Genomic DNA, 19,619 nt, shown 5'->3' on the forward strand with positions numbered 1-19,619 from the left:
CAATGTAGCCTGCATCTATTAAAAGGTTGTTTTAGAGGTTTTGGGTGTTTTTAAATAGTCCAGGTGCTCAACCCTAGGGTAACTCACTGTGGTAATTGCTATTCCAGCGTCTGTGTCAATCATACTGCAGCTGAAGCTAGAAGAAACCCTTGCTCCTCTCCTACAGCTCCACCAAGAACATGGTACTTCCCAAATTTCCTCTAAAGGCAGAATCTTGAAATATTAATAGTAAGAAAAATCTACCTTGAGGACACCACTGACTCTAAAGTGCATTTCTCCTGCTGCAGGGTGAAAGGAGAAGCAGCCGTGCCATAAAGATTATTGCCTGTCTAGCATAGAGGGACTTATCAAAGGGAAATTAATAAAATACAAAACAAAAAAAGCAGGAGAAGTTGACATCTGCCTTGCAGCAATAGTGTTAAAGCTAGATGAGACTTTCATCAGAAGTATCTTGAGAAAGTGTATTGGCAAATGCAGGAAGCAGACTACACGAGGAACCTTGCTTCCTCCACTCTTAAAGCAAGAAAATATTAGTTATATTAGTTGCAGGCAATAGATAGCTTAATCCAGGGCTTGCTGCTAAGAGTAAGAAGAAACAAAGCAGAGCCCCATATAACAGTACAAACAGCTAAAATGTCAAAACCATTCAAGTTAGTATCAAATTTGTGCAACAGGCACTACAAACTGCAGTTTATTCATTGATTTTAACCTTCTTCCACTGAGAAAACTCAGGCACAGCCTGTGATCAGACTTGAAGCATTGGGAGGAACCAGGAGAGAAGGGGAAACTCAGCACCTATTTGGGATGAGGAGTCTTACTGGCCAGCAGTGTCTTTCTTGACTGATGTGTTTTAACAGAAGCATATCACTCACTGATCAGCCTGAGCAGCTCCACAACTGTCCAAATGCTTTTTATTAGATTGCTGACATGAGAAGTAATGTTTTCAAAATATTTGGCCACTCAAGCCACTTTCTGAAATACAGTTATATGGTAAAACACTACTTTTGTTCTCTTAGCCATATAGAACAAAACAACACCGTGTTTTGGGAGGGCAGAGGAATGACAAGCGTTAGTAATCTAGTACCCTGGATTGTATGGATTTGTCTCTTCAATGTGCTTTCAGTCAGAGGTTCATAAAAGCAAGCCATTAGAACATCCATTCTGTACAGAAAAGTGCACTGATGATGGCACAGAAATACTTGCAAACTCAGCCAGAGTTCCCACAGGATAGGTGACTTCCCAGATGCTTCTGTTCCAAATGGGCAAGATCCATTTAGGAGACTGATTTTGAGGAAACCTGTGGACTTTTCCCTCAAATAAAATGTGAGCATGTCTCAGAGGAATCATCTTTTTAGATGTGTGGATGGCCCAAATATCTGGTCTAGGCTTTCCAAAGAAAAAAAACCCAAATTGTTGGCCAACTACCTCTCCACGCTCAAAATGGTGAAATTCAGTTCCCAGAGTACAGATTAATCATTAACTAATACCTTGGAGCAAATATTTCTTTCCAGAAGGACTGTAAAAGCATTGTCAGGCCTTTATTATCTGTGTTGTTTCCTCTGAAGCTTTAAGTTCTCCATTTGTCTACAAAATTTTCTCAGAGATCTCAGTATTCACTTATCTATGACCACATTTCCCCTAGCTTTCCTAAGCAGAGAATTTCTTCATTTGTATTCCCCAAGTCCTGAGCAGTGATGTGTAGAAGTCTAACAAGTTGAAGCATTTAAATTAAATCACAAGAATGAGATCACTATTAAAATATCAGATTTGACCAACCATTTATTTGACAGAAAAGCACAAAATATGCCCAAAAGACTTGGGAAAAGGTCTTTGTACACAAGAACTCTCAGTTATAATCACAACAACCTCTACAAATCCATTTCTGCTTTATGCATCCTCTATAAATACAATTCTGCTCTACATATTATGCTTAGGAGTTATGGGGAGTTTTCACAATATTAATTTGCTGTTACTTTTATGTCCTTTTCTGTGTTCAGAGAAGTACAGAGGAATTTTGTTGTAGACAGAACAAACCCCACATCTAACTCAAACTAAGGACTAAATAAAAAATCCTTGATGCCAAATAATAAATCAAATTTAATATGATTTTCAGGGCAATCTATGGGATTTAGACACACTACACTTAATTAAAAAACACACTAAATTACTTCATTATTTCCAATGCAAAAGTGTGTCTAGACAGCTTTAAAAATCTTTATGTAGTGTAATCTGAAAATCACTACTGAACCATTTTGTTAGATGCTACATAAAGGAATTTACTGCTGTACTGCTGAGAATTATAATAGAGAGTAAAAGCTAAACCAAACAGCAAAGGCAGCCTTCCTATCGATCCACTAACCTCTGCTTCCAGGGTAGGACTTGTATCATTTCTAAAGGACACACAAATTGTATGGCACTGACTGTGTATACCTCAGAACATTTATTGACATGCAGGGTAAATTCTAGGCACAAGTAAAAGAAACAAATAACACAGGAACCACTGATCTCAGTTCATTCAGGCATAAAGTTGACTTGTTTGTCATCCTTGAGTTTGTTAAGTAGAGACCAAAATACATCCAAGAGATACTGCATGCAATAGCGCGGGGTTATGTTAGGTATTTCTTCCATTTTAAATTCATTCAGTCTGACCTTGTAAAATATTAAGCATCTCCTGTTGGCCCTAAGCCTTCTTTTGTCCTGCAAAAATTTTTAAGGATTGAAGGTGTTCAACATCCAGCCAAAAGCAGCTGTTACCTTTCAGCATTGGACATGATTTCATGGATTGTGTGATGAAAGCATTTCCCAGGTGTACATAATAAGCTGTTAATAACCATGAGACAGTGATGAGGACTGCATCCCTGCAGAGTATATTTTCATTTCAGATGATGGTTAAAGTTTACATATTTTCACAAAGACCCATAAGTGCCAGCTCATAACAAAAATATTTGAAAATAACAGACAAACTTTAATACTTTGTGAGCCTGATACTAATTTTGAAATCTGTTCAATTTCATTAAACTTGACAGCAAAGTAACTGCAGATAAAGGCTGCTGTATTGAAGTGCCCCAAGACAAAGCCTTTGGCTGGGCACACAGCTGAACCAAGCACTCCATAACAACCCATCCAAGCTGAACCACGTCTTTCAGAGAAAGAAACAAATCTAGGGGTTTAACATAGCATCAAAAATAAGTCCTTTCCTGTATGATTTGTATTAGTAAGAAAACGCATTACTGTTGCACAGGTGGGAACAAAATCATCCACTTTCTTCAAGTAATTTAAATCACCTAGAAGTGGTATCTACACACTTAAAATATATGGATCCTAATTCTGTAGCCTTTATGAGACTATTCCTTAACATTCGTTGACAGATCTAGACAGTCTGGGAATAAGTAGTTACAGGGGAAATATAAGCAGGACTTGATCTGTTTCTCCAATGCAGAAATCTTTCAGAGACTACTGGATATCATATCCCACAGGAAAAATTCTTAAGAATGTTATTAACAATAACCTTAAATCTCAGATATACTTGCCTCTAGAGAAAGCAGGAAGGAAACAGAAAAGCCCAAACTGAAAGTCCCTCTGATAACAAGTTAGCAAATATACAATGTTTGTTATTATGAAGGGTAAACACACCAACAGATGTGCAGATAGATCTTTTTCCAGAAGATTTTAAGCATAAACTTGGTATGTTAAAAAATCACGTCTAAACAAGACTTTTCTCATAGCTACCATAAATGAAGGGGTGATTATGTCCTTCAACAGTATTTGAACAACTAGCAACCATATTTGTTACCATAAAAATCAACAAAATCTGGGTTATAAAAGGAAAAATGACAGCAAGTTAGGGAAAAGCAAGAACTATGCTATGCTTTCTGGAAGAATGTGTGTGCTGTAACCCATATATAATACAGAACCAAGAAGATAACTATATGCTTCACTCACTTTAGATAATACAGAAGTAAGGACTTAAGTAAGGTAGAAGAGAGAATCTGGTCTTCCTACTAATTGCCATGCTTTACATAAGGTGAGAATCAAACTGAGAGTTGGGACAACAGATACTTGAATAAGTAGTAAATACATATTTAAAATATTCCACGGGAAAACCTATCTCCCTGGAAGCACAGGAGACTGTTTATTACCTCTAATTGTGTCTGATACTTCAATGTCACCAGAAGAAAAAGACAGTGAGCTTTCTTATTAGTTGCTATCAGAAAGCTAACTAGAAGGAGCAAAAACCTGTAAATGAGACAACTCCATTCCTCCACACAAAGGAGCGTGAGAGCAGAGCCACACTGATAAGAGCACAGACGACGCATGCCGCCACCAACTGAAGCCACCCTAGAGGGCTTGGCTGTGTGGGCTGTTTGGAAATGCAGGTAACAGCTTGCCTACATGAGGAACATATTACAAAATAAAGTAGGGTGCACTCTGCACATACCTGATTGTTTTCCTACCAATTTACTCTGGAACCGGTCTCAGTAAGGTTTAGCTCAGCCCACCACTACAGTGGGCTTACAAAAGGAAACTAATGGGTGCCCTTGTGGGCAGCTAGTAGGGAAAAAACTGTTCCGTAGAAGAAGGTCAAAACTGGACCCCTGACCCCGTTTACTCTACATTGCAATCTCTCCAAGAAATGGATTGAAGAAGCTGGCTGCCTTTCTTCCATGCAATTCATCTGCTGCTAAATGCTAGAGTCCTCTTCAGGTCCAGACTGCTCTGCTTCACTACTTTCTCTTGCTTCGTGGCTTTGCACTCCAAAACTTGTTCAAACTTCCTCATACACCTTTACAATTGCATAAGGAGAAAAGCGTTAAGGGGTTTTCTCCCTGATTTTGAGAAAATATTCTGAACTTTGACCATCTGCTCACAGAGGTTTGTAAGCAGACAACAGATACGGTGCAAAAAAAGCCAGAGTGAGAGGAACCACAGTAATGACCACTGTGGTCTTTCAGGACTCTTTACTGGGATGATTACAGACAATAAATCCCACTTCCATCACTGACTGTCTTCAAACTACAATAATGCTTAGAAAACACAGGGAGAGACCCAGAGTAGCATTGCTCAGGTCTGTAAATGTCCAAACCTCAAAAATCTAATTTTCTTGTTAAAAGCTGCTTTTTATAGGAAGCTGCAAGCCTAGAGCTACATTAATAAATAATCAACTCTCAACAGCAGACAGCAGCAATTTATTGCAACCCCTGATCACACTCACAAACACATCCAGCAACTGCTTATCACAGGAAATAAACAATAAATTGTGAATTGATACATTCTTTTGATTTATTTTCTCTAATCTGCAAATCATTACACCTTCACTGCTACCGATAATACAAAACTGTGTTTACTTTTCATTTTGATCTCTAATAATGGGAGATCATGGGACACTGAAGATAAAACTGTGAAGGAATCAACATGCAGTTAGAAATATCCAGTGGGGCTTTAAAATAAGAAGAAGCCAGGCAGGAGGAGGCATACCTGGGGTTTTAGTCATTCCATCCAAAATCGGATCACAGCAATCATCAATGAAGAAGAGGTTATTTGTGATTAGTATCAGAGTTGGTGGTTGGTTAAAAAGGCAGGAAAATTAGGTAAAACAGAAAAATCATGTTATTTAGAAGCAGAGAATGGGCCACACAAATCATGAAAATTTCTAGAATAATGTTACACGCATGCTTTTATATTATTGTTGGCTTTCATGCTTTCAGATAGTACTTCTGGCTTGTTTTCTTTGAAATAATTTGATCTACATCGTACAGGCTTTCTGATTAAACAAATTAATGTGCTGTTTCACACAGGCTTTTCTGTACTTTTTAATACAAAAGAAACCCTGAGCTGATTTGTCATCAGAACTACGTTAAACAATGCTCATGATGGATTAGTGTACCTCTGATAGTCCCTGAACACCTACTACAGCAAGAATGTCAAAATAAAACTACAATACCTCTCCAAATAAAAACCTTGCTACTTTAGTTCTGCTTATCTAAGAGAAATCTGACACTTGGCATGGGCTCCTTTCATCTGCATTTAAATTAAAGCAGGTCAGTGGCAACAAATATACAGGATGCAGCCAGACTTGAATTTTCTCTAGGAGGTTCACACATATTTACTTCAATTAGAATAAACCATGACTATTTTAACCAAGGGTCCTTTGGTTCCTAAATGACACATTGTGGAAGGAACAAAATACTAGTTGCCCCCATCTTCCAAGATCTACAAATGAAAACAAATCATAAAGGAAAAGGTATGTTCACAGCAATTGTCCTGTATTTCTATATAGTATACTCCAGTGATCTCTCCAATTGATCTGTGAAGTCCAGCTATTCAATTCTCATAGCCACTATGAAACAAAGGTAAAACAAAATACTTTCTATCTTACAAAATGTGCCTAGGTGTCTCCAACATAGTCACATTTGAGATACATCTTGACTACTATTGAATTAGTTTCTTTGTTGTATTCTTAGAATGTCACCCACTTTTGTCTCAGACCTGGGTCACTATTTGAAACAAGTCCTGAAAGCAAGCTGGCTGATGTTTATGCACCAGACCTTCATCCACCATGTACCTTTGTAAACAGACTCCTCAGTAAATGTGGTCTTTTATTTCTTCCACACTGCAGCTGAGAATCCTAAGCTGTATACTGATAACACAGAATTCAGACAAAAGATGTCCAAGAAGTATTTCAGAATAAAGTGATACCTTAATCAGTTGAAACAGATCTCAGACTTCATAAGGGCTATTGATAAAGAAAACAGATACACTTTACCTAAGTACCAGTGATGCAGGGCTGATCCTGCTATGACAAGCAGTTCTGCTTTCCTCACACCTCTGCAATGCTTTAAAAACAAAACCAAAACTATTCAAAGAATAAGAGGTGCGTATGTGGCACACTACCAATTATTTCTACCACCAAACTTGGGAGTGGTTACAATCCTACAGATATAATCTCACCATTCAGTGATACATGTTCTATGGATATTTATTTTGGCACTTACCTGTGGATGCTACTTTGATAATGAAAAATCGAATTTACTTGCTCCCACAATGGGCGTGGACATCATGAGGTCAGTAGATGCCTATTAAAAGAGATTGCAAAATACTATTGTCTTTTAGAGTCATGTTGAAGACTATGAAAAAGTGGTAGAAATTTTGATCAACTTCACAGGAAAAATTTAAATCTGGTAAGTTTCACTATGATTGAAATTCTGCTTGACAGATGTTACCACTATGGAAAAGTAGCCAATTTCAAAAAGTTATAAAGGCATCATTTTCACAACTTTGTGGCTGTCATGGGAAGCCACATGGGAAGCAAGCTAACCAGTCAGCTCAGTAGTATAATTAGTCCTTGAGATTAGACAGTGACTCAGATCTCAGCAGCCATATTACTCTGTTTACCATTGCTATGTTCAGCTAAGACATCTCAGAGTAGTTGTCAAAGGTGCTGTGCCCCACGGAGGGGGCTCTGTGCTTGATGGGTTCTGAAACTCATTCATCCAGTGCCACCGGAGGATCTTTGCAACTCATTTTAATGCACTGTTTCAGCCTCTCCTTGGTCTCCAAAGGAGACCAAGAACAGTTGTGTTGGACAGGGTTTGTGCATTCACATCCCTTAAAATATTTGCGCACCAGCCGCAGTAGTAACATGAAACTCAGCAGACTGCAAATCTTGGTCTCCAACAGCTGCATAAATATTCATGCAGTGGCCGGCACCACACTCAGTGCTGCCAGCAGCATCCAGTTAGGAACTTAACTCAGGTGTGTCCATAGAAGCCGCAGTGACCATGGTATAATCACACCCGTCAGTCCTTCTAAAAATTCCATATTCACTGAGCTAATTGACAAGCTCAATCTGAAGCAAGCCAAATTGCATGCTGAATGATCCTTTGAAATGATGATAAATCAAATGACAAAAAATGATATACACATACACACACTCCATTTTTTATACATACTTTACACGTGGATACAGATACATAGAGATACCGTTGAGAATAATCCTGTATATTCATGGATCCCAGATTTTGACACTGACAAAAGGAATCTGCTTTAGATGACACAGTGCTTGGATCTCAGATTATTTTCTTTTATTCGACCTTACAGACAAGCCTGATGTTCACTTCAAACTATTGACATTTTCTCAACCAAACAGGTTCTTTATCCTTTTCATGTTTCTTTATTTGATGCTTGGAACATGCAAGATAAAAGGTTGTTTCAAAGCAAAAAAAATATTACTTCTGTTTCAAAAACCTATCAAGGAAAATTTAGTACAAACATAGAAAAAGTTTTGTCCCTTTCATTTCCATCTGGTGGAGTCCACCCAAGAACTGGGCAGTTTGTTACTGACAGTAGGCCTGGGACCTCACAGGCCCTGCTCTGTTTGCTTCACCTAGGGCCAAGCGAAGTCACCTCAGCTATTTGGAAATGAGTCATTCCTATCAACAGCAATAAAAAGATCTTGGTGGAAAGGGGACCTCGACATTAATGAAATTATGAAGTGGCTAGTAAATGGTCATGAATTGCATTCAGAAAGCCTAACCCATATTCAATTAAATTCAAATGGTGCTTTTGTACGAACTTCACACAACAGTAGAGTACAGTAAAATGCCCCTTTCCTACTCATCTCCCCAGCACCTAGAGGTATTGAGTGTTGAAGATTCTTTCTAAATATTTTTAACTGATTTGCATATTACAGGGCGTTGTTCTCCAAAAGGTGTGTTTCAGCTATTCCTCAGATGCATGTGACTAGAAACTTTATATATCTCAAGTTGTTTTATCAATCAGATGCAATACCTGTATTAAACAGATACAACTTAGACCGAGTTTTCAAAAACAGCCTTATAAATTGAATGTGTAAATGTATAATACATTTATAAGATAGATAACAAATTTAGCACATTCCAACTCCATATAAAATGAGGATTTTGTTTATTATAGTAGGTGGTCTTCAAACATCCCTCTCTGTACAAATTTAGTTCAGTCATAGCAAGTAAACAGCAATTTCTAAATGTATTTTCATTGGATGCTTGCTGTTTGCACAGCCTTTCTGTACCACAATAAACCACCTCTGCTTCACTAGGAATGGCTAATACATGACTAAAGAAAATTCTCCTCAAAAGATGAGAGTTAACTCAATGTCTTAAAGCAAGGGTTCCAAGGAAACAGATCTAAGCTAAAACCAATTAGGTAGAACTATACAAGACACACTGCAAGTTTAGGGATCAAAAAATTACCACTCCAACCTACCAAAGACAGCTAGCGACAGAACATTAACTTGGGCTTAATTAGCTTTCATGCTTTTAATTTAAATCACACATCCTTTCCACTTCAGACTGAAAAAAGAGAGCTCTAGAATCACACAATAGTTATTCAAACATGACAGAAAGGCAACAGAATTTCCCATCCAATGCTGCCAAGCATCTCCCCTGCTTCTGTGCAACCCACAAAACACAGAGGTAAATGCAACCCTGTGTGTTACTTCTCATGGATGTCCCCTTTCATGGCTGCTTTCAGGAGAGAGTTAAGAGGGAAGGGATAAATGATGCCAGCTCTACAAGCCCAGGGGAATCCCAGAAGCAATCACCCCTGCATCCACGGGCAACCATGTGCCAGATCCAACAGCCGTGCCATCATTCTACTCCCTTCTTTCTACAACGTGTGGATCCCACACAAGACAAGCTGCTATTCCACAGCTCCATCACACCAGCAGACCAGCAGCAGCTGTGGTGTAAAGCCTGGCCCTCTTCATTCCTTTCTGACCTTGCTGCTTCCTCTGACACCATCTGCAGAAAGCTCCAAGGAGAATCAGCCATGAGATCCAAAGAAAGATGAACAGCTTTTAGCCTGTCAGACACTCGCTGCACAGATATGGAGGGAAAAGGGAGACCAATAAAGCGTGGATACTGTGCTCAGACCTTTAAAAGCAAACAAAACCTAACACGAGCAGAGATGGTAATTTTACTCTGTAATAGTTTTGATAGAAGAAACAGGAGAATCTTGTGTGATATCCTTCTAGGAAGTTTTTTTCCTGATTAAACACAAAGATTTCCCAAATCAGTGGTGTTACAGGCTGGTGAAGCCCATGCACAAATCAGAGGAATTTGGTAAACATCTCCAGTATTACAGCTTGCCTGACACGATTAGGGGCTTCCTAAAATTCCCTCTGTGTAACCCACACAACAGCATTGCTCAAGTAAGGGATGTCTTTTCTAAACATCAGTTTCACTTCCATACAATATCAAAAATCATGGACCCATGAGTCTTATTCAGTCATCATTCTTACCCTATCGTCTTCAGTGATTGTTGAGTGCAGATCCAAGCTCAGAGCAGCACACTATTCACAGCAGGATAAAATATGGCAAATCCCACCCTGAAACTTCTGTCCCTTAAGAGAACAAGACTGGGATCTCTGTTTTAATGCAGAAGATAGAAAAGACTTTTTTATGACAATGTATGTCCTCACCCAAATTAGCTGTGTTCTCTGACCCCAAGCCTCCTCACTGATAATATGAGGCCATAATACCAACTTAATGACACCTACCAAGCACTTTCTGGTGCAAAATGCTAAGGCCAGTCAGTAATACAGGTGAAAGAGAAACACTATTGCTTCCGATTTCTACCTTCACACTCTGTGTATTGGAAGTTAGAGCAACTTAATTTTCAAAAACTGCAGAAATCTGATATCAGATTTTTATGAAGAGCTGGATAATGAACACTTACGTAGAAGGAGCTGTTTGATTATCGGTCCAGTACTTCAATAGCTATTCACATCAAGCCCATATGAAGAGGTATTTACATACATATACATGCACTTATACAGGTTTATTTCTTTCATTATCTACTGTGTTTTAACTTACATACCTATTCTACATGCAACGTACCACAATTTATCAAACAATGGTCTTAAAAAATAAGTAAGCACAGAGCTGGTGCTCTTCTGATGAAGTAGGTCTGTGGAAACGGTAACCCACAAGTTCCTATCTGAAGTGTGTGAGGAAGCTAATACATATTCTAGTCTTGCTTTGTGGGAGAATTGCCTTTTTTAGTGGTCAGCCTCATACAGACTGTTATTACATTTGACACATCTGCAGACTCTCGTAATGCTTCTGCAGTGGTACAATGAAATACGTATTTATGAGGGGTTTAAACTCCTAATGAAGAGCTAGCTGGTAGTTGTGAAGGAAGAACACCTGCCACTATTAATATGAATAACAACACAGCCTGTCTTGACCTCACAGAAGTCCTTCACCTTTTAATGTAAAGCAGGGTAAAACCAATGAATGCTAAACTGCAACCGTCACAAGAGGCAAAGCATCTAGTGAAGGGCATTAATCAGTAAGTATATTAGCAGAGTAATATCTACGGGACTTCATCTTGACTTCAAATGACACAAAGTCTGCAGCTCCCCTCTGAACACAGAAATGGGTGTAAAGAGCAGACAAGCAGCCACCCTGCCCCCTGGTCTTGCCTCCTGCTCCCCCCCGACCACTAATACTGCCATTTCTTCCACAAAGCCCAACTGGAAAATGGTTATTTTTTTGACTTCATGGAGGTAAAAAATGCCAGACCAGGTGCTTGTCTCCTCCTTTGGGTCAGCCAGCAGTGCCTGCCAGCCACTCTAGAGAGGGAATTGCTACCCACTAAGAAAGTGCCTGTCCCTCTCTGGCCATCTACAGAGAGCTGGCAGCTGCTCCATGCAGTGGTGTGCTCACACTGGGAAAGTGCTGATACCTGTTCAGGGCAGCTTAGTGGCCCACTTGAGGGATGAGACAGGTCCATATGAGCCATAGCCTGGGCTGGATTTGGTCCTCTGTGTCAAGCAAGAACGCATGCAAAGCAAACACAGTATTCATTCACGTTTCTGGAAAGACCCTAAATTCCAGAATCCACAGGTTGCTAATCAGGTTTGGAGTGCATTTTTTAGGAATTTATTTCCTACATGACAGAAATACTTGTATTTTAGAAACTTCTGTTCTTTTATCCACATGGCTTTCCAGGTCTTGTATTGTTTTAAAGCACTACAAGTTTTCTCCATTTCAGGTATCCACTTAAAAAAAAAAGAGGAAATGCTTAACTGTGTTTCTTCTGCTGTGCACAATCCAGTAGTCTGACCGTTAAAGGTGTCTAGCTGTTGACAAGAGAACTGCCTTACATTTAAAGATGGGGCAGGGTGGCAGAAAGAGCAGCAAATTGCTCTGTGTTTAGTAAGTTCAATGTGAAGCTGTTGAGCTGCCTTTTGTACTGACAATAAATAAGCAGAGCTTACTTTGAGCTTGGAGAGAACAGGGGAAGTGCTGTTGCACCCTAAACCTATGTGAACTTGTACATGCAACATAATGAATTGCTTGCATATTAAAGAGACACCGTGGAAAATTGGTTCAATTACCTGTTCCTCAGGTAAGAGGCTCTTCAATTTTATTGAAAACTTTTCAGAAACCTTTAAGAAATCACTTGCCACTCTGCAGGCTAGCAGCAGGTTCATTTCAATTTTTCATTTTTTTAAATACTGTTACTGTGATAATTAATCAACTGCAACATTGGTCATTGATAGGTAGCTGGTATGTGCTATTAATGCCTCTGTCTTACAGGTGAGAAAACTAATTTCACAAAGAATGTCTCTTTTATCCAGAAAGGAAGGACAAAAGAGTATCAAAAAGCTACCGCCAAACAAATGTTTTACCAAAACAGACCATACAGGGTTGTGAAGCTCTTTCATGCTCTCTGCATCTCTGCATGCATCTTCTAGATTTCCTCATGAAGGTTGGGAGTTTGAAAGCCACACGCTTTCCTTTGAATTCACTTCTCCTTTTTGGCATGTCTGCAGCCCCCGTTGTCTGTCTGAAAGTAGTGAAGAAGGGAGGTGGGTTGGGGCAAAGGAACAGGGCAGGTAAGCTGGCAGACAGGATGCTTCATGCTGTTTCTTATCACTCAAAAAGACCTACTATTGCCTCAAGCTGGACTAGCATTTCCCCAGAACTCAGGATTTCTGGTATAGATCTGAGACACTCTGCATCTTACTAATGTCCTGTCCATACTGTGTTTTTTATCACTTACTATTCTTCCCAACAAATAGGAAAAAAAAGTGAGATCTTAGAAAGTTACTTTCCATAAACCAAGAATTTTAAACATACCATCTCCTACACCAGGGTCCTCAAACTGTTTAACCAGGGGGCCGGCGCGGATGCAGTGGCAGGCAGTCATCTGCGGCTGCTTGGTTTCCCCCCCCAACCCCTGGTGGGGGCGGATGGGGGGGTTCTGTAAATACCGGGGGCCGGACTGAGGACCCTGGGGGGCCGTATCTGGCCTGCGGGCCGTAGTTTGAGGACCCCTGTCCTCCACATTTTTGCTAACCCAAGGCTTTCAAAAATCCTAAGCCATTTTTCTTTCCTTCCTCCAAATCACAGTGTAAGGTTAAAAGAGCTTATACAAGATTAAAGAAACACTGTCTTTTAATTCTGAAGAAAAGTTCCCAGTAATTTTTAGTTCCCAGAGATTGCTTTAAAAATCCTTTAACATAGGAGCACAGTTAGCTAGAAAAATGGTAGAATCTTCAGGTCAAAAGAAGAAGAAAGATGCTCTTAAAAAACCTGGACTCTAAACCAATAGGAATTTTTGATTCTCTGATAAAACTAATCAAATGTTCCAGACAAACAGATAATTTTTATGAAAAATACAATTTAATCACATACTGAATTTTCTATCAAATTTTAAGGTGAAGTCAGCCCTGAACAGAGAGGATAAAACTGGGAGAGACAAGCATGTCATGGAGCTACTAAACTTTTTATAAGCTTTCTGTACCACTCTGGGCTGCCTTTTTTCTTTCAAGGGACTACATAAAATACAGTCAGAGCAAAAGTTACTTTGTGTAACATGTTAGTAAAACAACTATTTACAAACTGCCAGAAAAGCAACTGGAGAAGTTTTCCTACCTCCTCTACATTTGCTTGCGCTGGAACAATACATAGAATTTATGAATTCTGAGTGAGGTCCTTACTTCTGTTGTCACATTATAATGTTGATGTGAAGGGCCAGATCTGTGTAAAACTCCCAGTTTTGCCTGAGAAGACAAGATAGATATGGCTGACCATGCAAGTGGCTTCCCCTAGACCATCTCAGATCTTGATGCACAGGAGATGGTATGCTGCAGAGGGAGAGCGCTGTAAATTAAGATACCATCCCCTCCACTGTTCTCACCAACCGTAAGTTTCCAAAATCTACCAGAGGACTTTTCTGTCTTCAAAGGAAGTCAACATCCAGCGAACACAGCTATCTGAGTTGAGCTGTCCCCTTCTCCTGGGCAGCTCTGCTTTGTTTATGGCAAGCAACCACAGGATCTTCTCTTTGGTGTCCCTTGCCCAGCTGCACCCCAGACTTGATACACATCTTTGGGCAGCTCACTGAGCCCTGTTTTCTACCTGCAAAACACAGCTAACAGGTAACAGCATTTCAAAGAACTATTTGCTTCAGTGGTTACATTCTTGAGTAAAAACAGTTATATGGGTGTGAGAAAGCTGCATTAATACACAGCCACCGAACCTAGAGACTGGAATTTAAGTTTGAGATTTAACATTCCACAGAAACAGGCAGAAGGAACTATGTGTACTATTTAAAGCCATGCAACGTATACCAAGACAAAAGCTTCTGTCAGTGTGTTTGTAGGTGCTTCTGAAGATAAAGTGGTTTGGACAATTGCAGTTTTAAACGTTAGATAGACAGACATACCATACATGGCATTCAGTTTATTGACATTTGTTGAAATCAAATGCAGGTTTTCAGCACAAAAATAGTTATCCTTTTAGTTATATCCCTTTTCTTCTTTCTCATTTCATCTACAGTTGTATGTAGTCTGAAAGCTTTCAGGTTTTGCCAGATGAACTGAGTAGTTGTAGTTTGAGATTTCATTTAAGGTGCATCTTAAAGGCATTTGGAAGGTGAGAAAGCTGTCACCAGCTTCTGAAACAAATCCCAATGATGTCAGAATAACTACTAAACAAAAAACCAAAAGCGTAGCTGATGTCTGCAAAGCACTTTATAAACCTTAACACATCATCATATGCTGTGAATCAATAAGCATGCATAGCTCTAATTTTACTACAAGATAAGGAGTAGGTTTGGCTAGACTAAACATCAGTATCACAGTATGCATGGACAATCTAAAGTGTTAAATTAACACACACACTACTTTGTAAACCTGTGGAATCTACAGTCAGTTCCTGATATATTCCAAACCATAAAGCATAAACAAACCCATGGGAAGTGATTAAAAACAACTTGATACATACCATTTTTCAGCCTTGTGTGGTTGTCGTTGCATTCCTCTTCTGAATAATCCTACTGATATCTAAAAGGTTCGACTACAATTTAATCATTAAAATAATTATAATGCTGCTGCTGCTAGGGGCCTGACTCCACAATAATCTGAGTACACTCAACTGTCTTCACAGAAGCTAACTACTCTTAAGGCTGGAAGACTGGCACTGGTAAGCACTGCAGAAGCGCTGCATAGTCAGCAGAGAGCTGGAAGGAAAACAGTTAGCTTTCGTGGTCCCTTTCTCCAGCTGTCATCTTCAGTTGTTCCTACTCTTAATTATTAAAACAAACAAACAAACAAACAAAAAAAAACAAAGACAGATTTTCCTGAAGGACACTGCAGCTGCAGCCCTACACCTATGACCAGGATATTTACAGAATACTTCTTTAATGTTACTTTTCAAACAATTGCTGTTTCTCACAAAGTTAGGTGGTGTTAAACATAATTAGGAGCAGAGGAAGCCTGCTCAACACATGTGAATATTGCCCATGCCACAGAAAACACCTGCACATCAGCTCCCACAGCATGAAATGTCAGCAGTAGTCTCAAACCAGACTGAGCTGAGTTGTAATGCACTGACACAGGCAGAGATTGTGTATGTGCTGCGCAATCTATGCAAGCCTTGCTTGGTCATGGAGTAAATCAGTGAGGGATGGCTTGCTTCCCTCCCTCACCAAGTAGAAGGTGGTTAAAACTGGCACACTTCACACCTGGTAAAAAATATATAGCCAGTTGTTTTGCAAGACAGAAAGTGGGGAACTAATGGCTGTTCTGAGTCAGCCGACTTTCTTCTGGAAGACCTTTGAGCCATCTCTTACGGAAGCCATGAAGGAAAAGCAGTCCATACATGGCACAACTGAAAATCCTCTTACCAAGGCACATGAAGATTTTATCTCATTAGCTGCTCTGTCTGTTTTGCAGGTTTACAATTGCCCTCTTTTAATTTCAAAAGAATGCTTCAAATTGCTGTGACAACACTGTACAAAAGAGCATGGTGCTACACAATTAGCTGAGCATAGAAGGAAATATCAAAAATTACTATGTACAAAGATTTGATAAGAGCACAAAACAGAACTGGAATAAAGAAAAATGTAGTTGCTTAATAGTTGCTTTATAATAGCGTATATTGGAAGTAAATGTAGTTAAATTTAGAAAGTAGCAAGATTTTTAATTAGCAGCATGCTACAGCACAGCTGTATAGCACAGGTGTATGCCTGTGTCTTGGAACAAAGGCTGAGTTGACTATCTGATACAGAAGTGTTATTTTGAAAGTCACACTTTAAACATATTTTTTTTTAACTTTTCTGTACTGCAGCTTGTAGCCCAAACTTTCCACTCAGACTGTGAGCAAAAGAGCAAAAGAGAGAAATCACATTTCTGTAACAGGATAGAAAGCTTGCCTGTCTCCCTGCTCTGCTCCACAGGTGTTCGCTACTTTCACTCTCCAGCAGCCCAATGGATCACTTAAACATTTTTATCTGGCCTTTTCTTTATTTTTAATATTGCATTTTGCTGCTTCTTTTCAGCCACTGCAAGGAAGTAGGTCCAAAAATTTGTCTGTGTTTCCCAACTGTATTGGCAGGTCTGATGAGCAATGTGTTTTCTACACACACGAAACCTAAGACATTTGAGTATAAAGAAATTAAAAGTAGTTAGGATGTGGTTGCCTTTACTGTGGTAAGAACTGTAGAAAGGAGCAGTGGTGCTGATATCGTACGTAGGCTGCAGTATCTTGCCGGTTACCCTAAAACTAACTGAAAGTGGCAAAAGCTGGTCAACACCCAACGTTGGAAAGACTGCGTTCGAGGTGTGTGTGTTTGAAATGGTGCATGCAGTTGACAGTCTACATATTCTTTCGCGTGTGCATGTGAGTACCGCCCATACGAACAGTCTATAAACCCACACCGGGAAATCTGCTCTCTCCGTTGCCAGCGGCCGGCGCGCAACACCCGGCCCCGGCGCAGCGGCGGAGGTCCGAGCGCTTAAGGCGGTGGGTTTGCGCGGTCCCGCAGGCAGGGCCGCTGCGGGCCGAGCCCCCCGGGGCTGCCGGCGGGGTCGGGAGCGAGGGACGCGTCTGCGGCCGGGACCTGCGGGAGCAAACGCTGCCGGGCGGGGGCCGGGCGCCGGGCGGCCGCCGGCTCTCGGGGATATGCGTGCAAAGCGAGGCCCCGCCGCATCCCGCTTCGGCGGCGCGGGGGACCTGGCACCGCGGGCGAGAACTGCCAGCTGGGCGGCGGTGCGCCTGCAGAGCGAACGCACCGGCGGGAGGGCCCGAGCGGGGCAGGCAGGACACGGGGCAGGCGCGGCGGCGGCGCGGCGGGGCAGCGCGGGAGGCCGGGGAGGCCCCCGCCGTCGGGGCAGAGCCCGCGACCCCGCCGGCAGCGCCGCCCGCCGCGCCCCCGCCCCTTCCCGCCTGACGGCGGCGGCGAGCTCCCGCCCCGGCAGGGCGAGGCGTGTCCCCCCGCGGGCGCGGGCAGCCGGCGGGGCCGGTGGCCGCTCCTCGGCGGGCGGCAGGTGTGCGGCGGCGGGGACAGCCGCCCGCCCCGCCGCCCCGCGGCCCGCCCCGCGCTCCCGCCCGCCGCTGAAGGTACGAACAGGGCCGCGGCGCGGCGGGGCGGGCGGCGCTGCCCGCGCGGGGCGACCGTTGGGGTCTCCTGAGGGGCCGCGGGCCGCGCTGAGTCCGCAGCGCCTCGGGCGGGGCCGGCCCCGGCTTTCCGCGGCCGGAGGGAGCCGTGGCGGGGAGCCCTCCCGTCGGGCGGCCCCGCCGGGGGCCGCTTTGTTTGGGAGGCCGAGGAGCGCGGCGTCCCCCGGAGGAGGACCCCGGCGGCGGCTGGCACCCGAGCGCCCCTTGCCAGCACCTGTGGCCGGGGGCGGCGCGGAGCGCCGTGTCCCTGTCCCGCAGGCTCCGAGTGGGCGCGGGGAGCCGGCAGGAGGTTCGCTGCCCCACAGCCCCTTCCCCGGCGGGGTGGAGGTGCGTGGGGAAGGAGCGGGCCCCCCCGGCCCGCAGGCGGCGGCTCCCGGCCCCCTGGTGCCGCGATCCCGGGCCGCGGCGGGTGGATCCTCCCGTCGGCTGGAGCGTCGAAGTGCTGACAGCCGCTTTCCTGGTACGCACTGATTGCGCTAACGTCAGACGGGTGTCGGGCTGGCTGGAATGTGCTCAAGGAGCGGACGGTAAGGATGGAAGAATGAATTTCTCTTACCTAAATAATGGGGAAAGGGATGAAGCCATAGCCAGACCGGGCCATGGTGATTCTCAGCTGTGGCTAAAGGTAAATGCTTTCATAGGCCAACTGCAGCATTTTACGGCTAGCTGCTAGCTACTCGTAAGATGTGCTGCTGCATCTCATTCTTGTCCTTAGCTCTGTGCAGATCTCCCGGGTATCTCTTCCTAGAGATACTGCTTTTTACTTGCACGAGTGGTCGTCCGTCACGTTTAACCCGATCCTTTCATTCTTGTGACAGGACCTGAGGCCACAGTGCAATACATTTCTGAAGGCCGTGCTTTTACTAAGCAAAACCTCATAAACACTACAAAACTGCACTTCGCTGCTGTTCTCTGTATATACACTTCGGTTTTGTTTCATGAGCTATTTTAGTAATTATTTTTTTTTGCAAGCCAGTCATTATTCTGTGCTACTGTGTTTGAGACATTTCTGTTACAGACTGCCACTGACATCTTCATCAGATGAGGTCTCTTAATTGAGCAAAACAGTGGCAGAGACCGTGGACCTGCAGCCCATGGTTTGCTGAAATCTTTGGTTTTCAATTTTGTAATAAGAAGGAAACCCTGAAAGCTATTGCAGTGCAGTCTCATCAATCGACTTCCCTTTGATGGTACATCAGTTTAAGTCCACTTACCTTAGTTTTTCAGAAAACTTCTTAAATGAAAACGGTACTGCTAAGACAGAATTAAGTGTTTGCCCTGCACATGTACTCAGGGACACATCATTTTAAGAGGGGATTTAGTTACAGGTTATTTGAAGATAGACCTTGTAATAGTAATGAATAAAATACCTTATTCATTTCTAAAAAGGAAAGATTTTTGTAACTTTTAATGCGGAGGAGCATCTGAGCCCATTTGCAATAGAATTAGTAACAAGGAGGAGGAGAAAAAAAAATCATACACCACCTGACTAGGCAAAGTCTATTCTGAACAGGCATAATTCCTTGGTATTTGATGTCTTGACTCTAAACCAGGTATCATGGTTGTGTGTAGCTATGGATTTTTTTTTAACCCTTCTTGCATCTGGTCTGGGGAGGAGTAAAGAAAAGTTAGATAGGCTTTTATAATTAGCCTAGTTTATGACTGAATCCT

Source organism: Falco biarmicus, chromosome Z, assembly GCF_023638135.1.
Source record: "Falco biarmicus isolate bFalBia1 chromosome Z, bFalBia1.pri, whole genome shotgun sequence".
NCBI lineage: Eukaryota > Metazoa > Chordata > Aves > Falconiformes > Falconidae > Falco > Falco biarmicus.